The sequence below is a fragment of the Humulus lupulus genome, chromosome 5 (genome assembly GCF_963169125.1).
Source record: "Humulus lupulus chromosome 5, drHumLupu1.1, whole genome shotgun sequence".
In the NCBI taxonomy this organism is placed as follows: domain Eukaryota; kingdom Viridiplantae; phylum Streptophyta; class Magnoliopsida; order Rosales; family Cannabaceae; genus Humulus; species Humulus lupulus.
In genome coordinates this window covers 126,307,302-126,314,791 of record NC_084797.1, presented here as the reverse complement: position 1 = coordinate 126,314,791, position 7,490 = coordinate 126,307,302, and the positions used below count along the sequence as shown (strand labels likewise).

The 7,490-nt window shown below is 49.0% G+C and overlaps 1 non-coding gene across 1 annotated transcript; it reads left to right on the top strand.

The window, feature by feature from the left end:
* The first annotated feature begins 227 nt into the window (after window positions 1–227).
* LOC133780994 (small nucleolar RNA R71) lies at window positions 228–334 on the top strand. Its single transcript, XR_009869794.1, has one exon. It is a non-coding gene; the product is annotated as a small nucleolar RNA R71 (small nucleolar RNA).
* The last annotated feature ends 7,156 nt before the right edge of the window (window positions 335–7,490 follow it).

The following is a 7,490-nucleotide window of genomic DNA, read 5'->3' as shown; positions in this document are numbered from 1 at the left end:
ATTCATGCCCAACATGGCCAAATTACAAATATGCTCAAGCAGGTCTACATGCATACTAATTCACATAGTCATGCATCAAAATTAATCAAATAGTCATATAACGTGCATTAAATCATAGTCATGCATTAAACTCATAAAAGTCACACACAGAATCCCATTATGCCCGCCAGGCACACTACTCCAGGCCCTTAAGCCTTAATAGCGAATTTGGGGTCGTTACATTCTCTATTCCATGATGTGGGCATTTCCTTTGCAACTTTTTAAATCGTTCCCATGCATCATATAAAGACTCCCCATCCAGCTGATGGAAATTATCAATCTCTCCTCTTATTCTGGTTGACTTGGTAGGAGGAAAATATTTACTAAGGAATTTCTGAGCCAAATCTTCCCAAGTAAGTATAGATTTGGCTTGTAATGAATTCAACCAACTCTTAGCTCTGTCCCTTAGTGAAAATGGGAATAATGTCAATCTTACAGCATTGTTACTCACCCCATTCATTTTGAATGTCGCACATAGCTCTAAAATGTTTGTGATATGGAGATTTGGATCCCCATTTGGTAACCCCCCAAATTGTACATAATTTTGCACCATCTGAATAATTGAGGGTTTTATCTCAAAATTATTTGCCTCAACAGTTGGAGGACAAATGCTTGAATGTATCCCTGTAACTGTAGGGAGTACATATTTTCTTAATGGTGGATCAGCTTCAGCTGCATTACCCATATTTGCATTGTCATTGACAAGGTTATTTGCATTCTCAGCCATGGTGAAATCCAATTGTTTCTTTATCTTTCACTTTTGTCTGCACGTTCTCTCAATTTCAAGTTCTATTGGTATGAGTGCCTTTTGTCTACTTCCTCGCATATACCAACAATTCCTGAAACACAATACAACCTTGATCCGAATAAGTGTAAAACAATAAAAATAAAAAACCAAATTATAACAAACAACAATTAGCTTTGATATTGGAAATTAAGTCCCCGGCAACAGCGCCAAAAAACTTGATCACAAAAATATATATACAAAAGTGCACGCAATCGATTCAAGTAATATAAATGATAAATAAAGTGTCGTTCCCACAAAGACTATTTTCCAATTACCACTAATTGTTCTTTTAATTTCTATTTGGCAAACAAAATTTAGATGAATGAATTTAATTTTAAAAATTATAAATAACTATGAACAAAATAAACTAACGATGAAAATTACTATTAAAAAGACCTAAGGTATTAATGTCATCAACTTTTCATTCTACTAATTTTATTAATTAGTTTTAAAATTCTTTCCTTCTATTATAATAGTAGGTTAACATAAATCTATTCCTATTCTTTTTCAAGATATAAGATATCATCCTATATGCATGTTTTACACATCTATGTGATAAACTTAAACATATAGCATGCATTAAGCATGGAAACCTAATTACTACATGTTATCCAGATTTCCGGATAGCGTTTAGATGGATAGCCTCGGGGAAGCAGAATTATCAAAGTCTTTCACGAAGGGTGACCAGGGCTCGCGGATGGACAGAAAGGCTTCGCCTCTCCCGTTTAGTGTCTAGCACACTCTTTCAAGCAACCGCGACCTGGAAGCTCGTCAATTCTCCCGGACTCCCGAAGGGATATCCTTCGAGGAAGGTCCTTCCAGGAGAAGCTCTTCAGGTTACCTTCGCGGATATAGTTCCGTGCCTCGCACGGAAGAAGGCCAAGCGGTCGAGTCACGAAGGAGGCATAGTTGGAATGATACTCACCTGACACAGGATCCCGCCTGACACGCCTGACAGGTCGAGGCCGCACACATCCCAGCACGCCTAAAAGTGCCTTTTCGCCTACTGTTCCGTTGACAGCCTGGAAAAGACAGCTGCCTTTTGACATTCCCCATATTTTCATGTAATTATACCTACGTAGAGCCTTGTAGCCATGCTACTACGGTAATTGTATCCCCTATTTATGGCTGGTGTAATTAAGACTCATAGGGGCAGAGTAAAACCCTAATCCAAAAACCCTAGCTATAAAGACCTCCTCATTTGACGATAGGGGGAGGGCCAAGAAATTACAGAGCAAGAACTCTGCCAAAATCTCTCTAGCTTCATCTTCTTCAAGAGAACCCGAGAGAAACATTGTGAGTTTGTGAGGTTCTTGTACACCAGCCATTTTACTGTAATTATCTACAAGTATAATAACATCGACTCGTGGACTAGGGCTCGTTAACGCCTGAACCACGTAAAAAACCTGTTTGTCTATTTATATTTCTGCACTTCTACAGTTCTTATCTTTTTATTATTTTGTTTGTATTTGTTTCCGAAAAACTCGATAAACATTTTGGTGCTCTCGTTGAGAGCTGTAGGGAGTTGTTAGTCAGCTCTTTTTCTGTGTACGTTTTCTGTATTCACTCCGTACTGAAAAGATGGTGACTACGAGAAAATCCGCGATTGACAAGAATGCTAGGGTCAACCCCGATACTATGATGGAAGATGCGGTACAAAACGAACCCTCGGCAGCCCAGACCGAAGGAGAAAGTACCCACGACTCGGACTACCAAGGTGAAGACCCGACATCCCGCCAGGATCGGGTCAGTACTGAAGATACGACATATTTAGAAAATGAAGAAGAGTATGTCCGAGACGGTTACTACAAAGACGGCTACTACTACGAGAAGGATCCAGAACTGGTCCAAGTAGCCGAAGAACTGGTGGCCACTAAGGCCAAGCTTGCTGAGCAGGAGCGCGTCTCCGAAAAAATGCAGCGCATGATGGAGCACCTCCAAAGAAAGTTCGGAGATCTAGGCGACTCGGACGAGGACGCCTCTGTTTTAGGTGGTGCTGATGCCACCATGCCGGATCCAGCCGCTGCTGGACCATCCAAAGCCGCCCCTAACAAGGGCAAAGAAAAAGTTGGGGAGCCTGTGCGCACTAACGCCCCTGCACCTCCTAAAGGCGTGAATCACCAGGCCGACTGCCCCCCCCCTGCGTGCAGAAGGTCTCTGGTGCTCCTAAGCCCAGACGTCCTTCAGCCCCAAGGGGGCACTCTGTGCCTAAAGGGCCCGGTGCTAAGGCACCCAGGCCTAGGGGAAGGAACAACCGCCCCAGTGATTCCGTCAACCAGGACGGTCGGGCTGCGGACACGCACTCCGAAGATAGCTGGTCCACGGTGGACCTAAGAAGAAGGTTGGAGGCCAAGTATGAAAAGGCCAAAGGAGAAAAGGCCCGGCCTCGCAGAGATGACCTGCGAAATCATCTCAACGACAAGCTCCGGGGACGTGACCTCCCGGAGAGCGATACAATGAGGCTCGAGGAACAGATCGCTGCCTTGACCAAGCTGGTCCGGAAGCAAAGTGGGGCCTTGTCAGACTTTGAGGAGGAAGATCCGGAACCATGTATTCGGAGGATCGCGGAAACGCCCCTCCCGGAGAACTTCAAAATGTCTCATATAGAATTATATGAGGGGAGGACAGACCCGCGCATCCATCTAGCTAAATACAACAAGATGATGCAAGTGGCGCGCGTCAGTGAGGACGCCAAATGCATGTGCTTCTCACTCACCCTTACCAAGTCCGTGGAGGACTGGTGGAAAAGATTAGCTCCCAGATCCATCCACAGTTGGAAGGAGCTACAGTCCGCGTTCAGGAGGCAGTTCATTGCTGCCCGGGACCACGACATGGAGGTTGGTTCCTTAACCAACATCAAGCAGCTACCCAATGAGAGCCTCAAAGCTTTCATTCAAAGAATGATGGAAGCTGCTGCTAAGACCAAGGTCAGCGATGACATGAAGCTGATCACCCTTCAATCGAGGCTTACCGTCGGCTCCCTGCTATGGGGGGAAATGCAAAGGAGACGGGCAGAAACCCTGTCCGAATTCATGTCAAAAGCTCAGGGAATCATTAACCTTGAGGATGCCTACCAACAGGCCTTTGGAGTTCCCCCAGCTCCGACGCCCTCCGCGACTGCGCCGAGCTTTGCTTCGCAAGCTCCCGCACCAGCCCTCACGCTTCCAGGAGCCCAGTTCACTCCAAGCGTGTATGGGCCTTCCGCGTCTGCTCAGACGCCGGGTCAAACCCATTTCTCTGGGTACGGAGCTGTACAAACCGGATGTAGTATCGCTCCCGGCCCGTCACAACCGCAAGCGGAAGGCCCAGAACAAAATCTGAGCCAATCGCGGAATAAACGAGGCGGAAGAAACTCCAACCGGGGGGACCATTCAAAGAAACCCCGGAAGGACTATGAGCCCAAGTTCACGGAGTACACCAGTTTGATAGACTCACGAGAGAATGTCTATCGGGCGACCTGTAATATGGTCAACTACAGGAAGCCCCCGAAAGTGTCTCACGGAGGAAGGCATCCGCGAGACTCCAATAAGAGGTGTGAGTTCCACGGAGACGTGGGGCACACCACAAACGAATGCCTTCAGCTGAAGGATGAGATCGAGTCCCTGGCAAGAGCGGGACACCTCGGTCAATGGGTGAGGATACCCATAATCTATCCCGGACAGGGAGTAGTTCACGGAGCTGCGTACTCTCCGGGACAGAGGGGGACCGCTAGCGCTCCTGGAGCCGGTCACCCCCAAGCTCCTGGATCTCAGTTCCCAGTGCTTCCTGCTCCAACCTCTCCGGCACCCATTGCCATGTTGGCTCCAGGACCCAGAAACCCATATCCGCCTGGCCTTGCTCCACCATCCGTTGACGGACACGTAGCCACCATTTCCGGAGGACCGCACCTTGCCGGAAGCACCCGCAACTCCCAGAAAAGGTACTTGAGGGAGTTAGAACCAACCGGGGAGATGTGCGCCTTGGTTCAGTCACCTGCTCAGCGTCCCCGAATGATGGATCTTCCCATCACCTTCACGGAAGATGACGCCCGACATGTGCACTTCCCCCACAACGATCCCCTCGTCGTGGAAGCCCAGATCGCCAATAAGAAGGTGTCACAGATCCTAGTCGATAATGGAAGCTCCGTAAACATCCTCTTCAAAGCTGCCTTCCACGCGATCGGATTAACCGAGACAGATCTGACCCCATGCCCCATCTAGCTTCAGGGGTTCAATGGGGATGCACTCATGCCCTTAGGAAAAATTCAACTTCCAGTCACCCTCAGAGGAGACCGCGACGCTTGTGCCTTCAAGCACTGCACATTCGTGGTGGTCGACTGCCCCACGGCGTATAATGCCATCCTAGGTCGACCGGTCCTAATCGATTTTGGGGCCGTAACCTCGATACGCCACTTATGCTTGAAGTTTCCATGCGACAACGGGCGTATCGGCACCCTCCGGGGAGACCAACGAAGTGCACGAAGCTGTTATAACGTCTCCGTCCGATCCGTCTACACGGTCCAGGAGGCGATTGTTGCTGCTCCTTTGGTGGAGAATTTACCAGAAACTGGGGGTGCCCAAGGGGCATACGTTGACGAACTCGACCCTAGAGTGGGGGTCGAGAGGGCGATAGAGCCGATGGAGGAAGTCAAAGAGGTGATCCTCAACTCGGGAGATCCCACCAAAGTCATTCAGGTGGGGAAAAACCTTCCATCGGCCATTCGAGAAAAGATCGTGGCCACTGTGAAGAATAATCAGGATATCCTGGCATGGTGCCATGCTGATATGACGGGGATTAATCCTAATGTTGCGTGCCACGTACTCAACATAGACCCATCTGCAACTCCAGTTCGCCAAAAGAGGAGGTCGTTAGACCCAGTGAGGGCCGAAGCAGTCAAAGCTGAAGTGGACAAGCTGATGTCCATAGGCTTTCTCCAGGAGTCACTCTATCCCGTGTGGTTGGCCAACCCGGTTCTGGTCCCGAAACCCAATGGGTCCTGGAGAATGTGTATTGACTTCACGGACCTGAACAAAGCCTGCCCAAAAGACTGTTTCCCTCTTCCGCGAATCGATCAAATGGTAGACGCTACTTCCGGGTATGAACTCTTATCCTTCATGGATGCATACTCCGGACACAACAAGATCAAGATGCATGTCGCGGACCTGGAACACACCAGCTTCCTCACGGACAAGGGTGTCTACTGTTACGTGGTCATGCCTTTCGGTTTGAAGAATGCTGGGGCGACATACCAGCGTCTAGTAAACAGGATGTTCAAGGACCAGCTGGGGAGGAACATGGAGGAGTATGTAGACGACATGTTGGTAAAATCCAAGACCTCCTAGGACCACAGTGACGACCTTGAGGAAGCTTTCGCCGTGATCCGAAAGTACGGAATGAAACTGAATCCGAAGAAATGTACTTTCGGGGTCTCGTCTGGGAAGTTCCTCGGTTTCATTGTCAGCTCCCGCGGAGTGGAGGCCAACCCTGAGAAAATTAAGGCGTTCATAGATATGCCTTCTCCCCGAAAGCATAAGGATGTCCAAAGCGTTACCGGAAGGATAGCTGCTCTCAGCCGCTTCGTATCTAAGGCCACTGACAAATGTGTCCCCTTCTTCAATGTGTTGCGAGGAAACAAGAGGTTCGAGTGGACCCCCGAATGCGAAGCAGCCTTCCAACACCTCAAGGAACATCTAACTCGAGCTCCCATTCTGTCCAAACCTGTCGAAGGAGAGGCGTTGTTCTTGTACTTAGCTGTGACAAAGCATGCCGTGAGTGCCGCTCTCGCCCGGGAAGACGGCCGTCTCCAGCTCCCTGTGTATTACGTGAGCAAGAGGTTACTGGACGCTGAGTCCAGATATTCAATGATCGAGAAACTCTCCCTCTGCTTGCTAATCGCTTCGCGGAAGCTAAGGCCCTATTTCCAGGCGCACACCATCAGAGTACTCACCAACCACCCTCTCCGGCAAGTCTTGCAGAAGCCCAAGTCTTCTGGCAGATTACTTAAATGGGCCATGGAACTGAGCCAGTTTGACATCCACTACTAGCCACGTGTTTCCATAAAAGGTCAAGCTCTCGCGGACTTTATTGTGGAATGCTTAGGAATGAATGACCTCCCGGAAGATCCTGTCCCGGAACTTCCCACATGGAAGGTCTATGTAGACGGAGCCTCAAATGAAAAAGGAGCTGGAGCAGGGGTTATCCTAATTTCTCCCCAAGGACATCAGCTCTAGAGCGCCATCCGTTTCACGTTCCCAGCATCCAACAACAAGGCAGAACACGAAGCCATGCTAGCTGGATTACAACTGGCCAGGGAAGTCGGAGCCCAAAAAATCGAAGTATACAGCGACTCCATACTTGTGGTAAACCAAATATCCGGAGAATACCAGACGAAAGGCGAAAAATGGCTGCCTACGTGTCTCTCTCCCGCGGCCTCCTGCAGCATTTCAAAGGCTACCAAATCCGCCAGGTCCCCCGGGCCCAGAATTCACTCGCGGACACACTGGCCAAGCTTGCAACAGACCCGGAGATTGAACAATATGGCCTAGTGCCCATCGGGCACTTAGAAGCACCTAGTACTGAGACACAGAGGGTAAATGCCATCATCGACCATTCCCATTCCTGGATAGGACCCATCCTCAGATTTCTCACCACCGGAGAGCTCCCCACTGATAAAGCTGACGCAAGA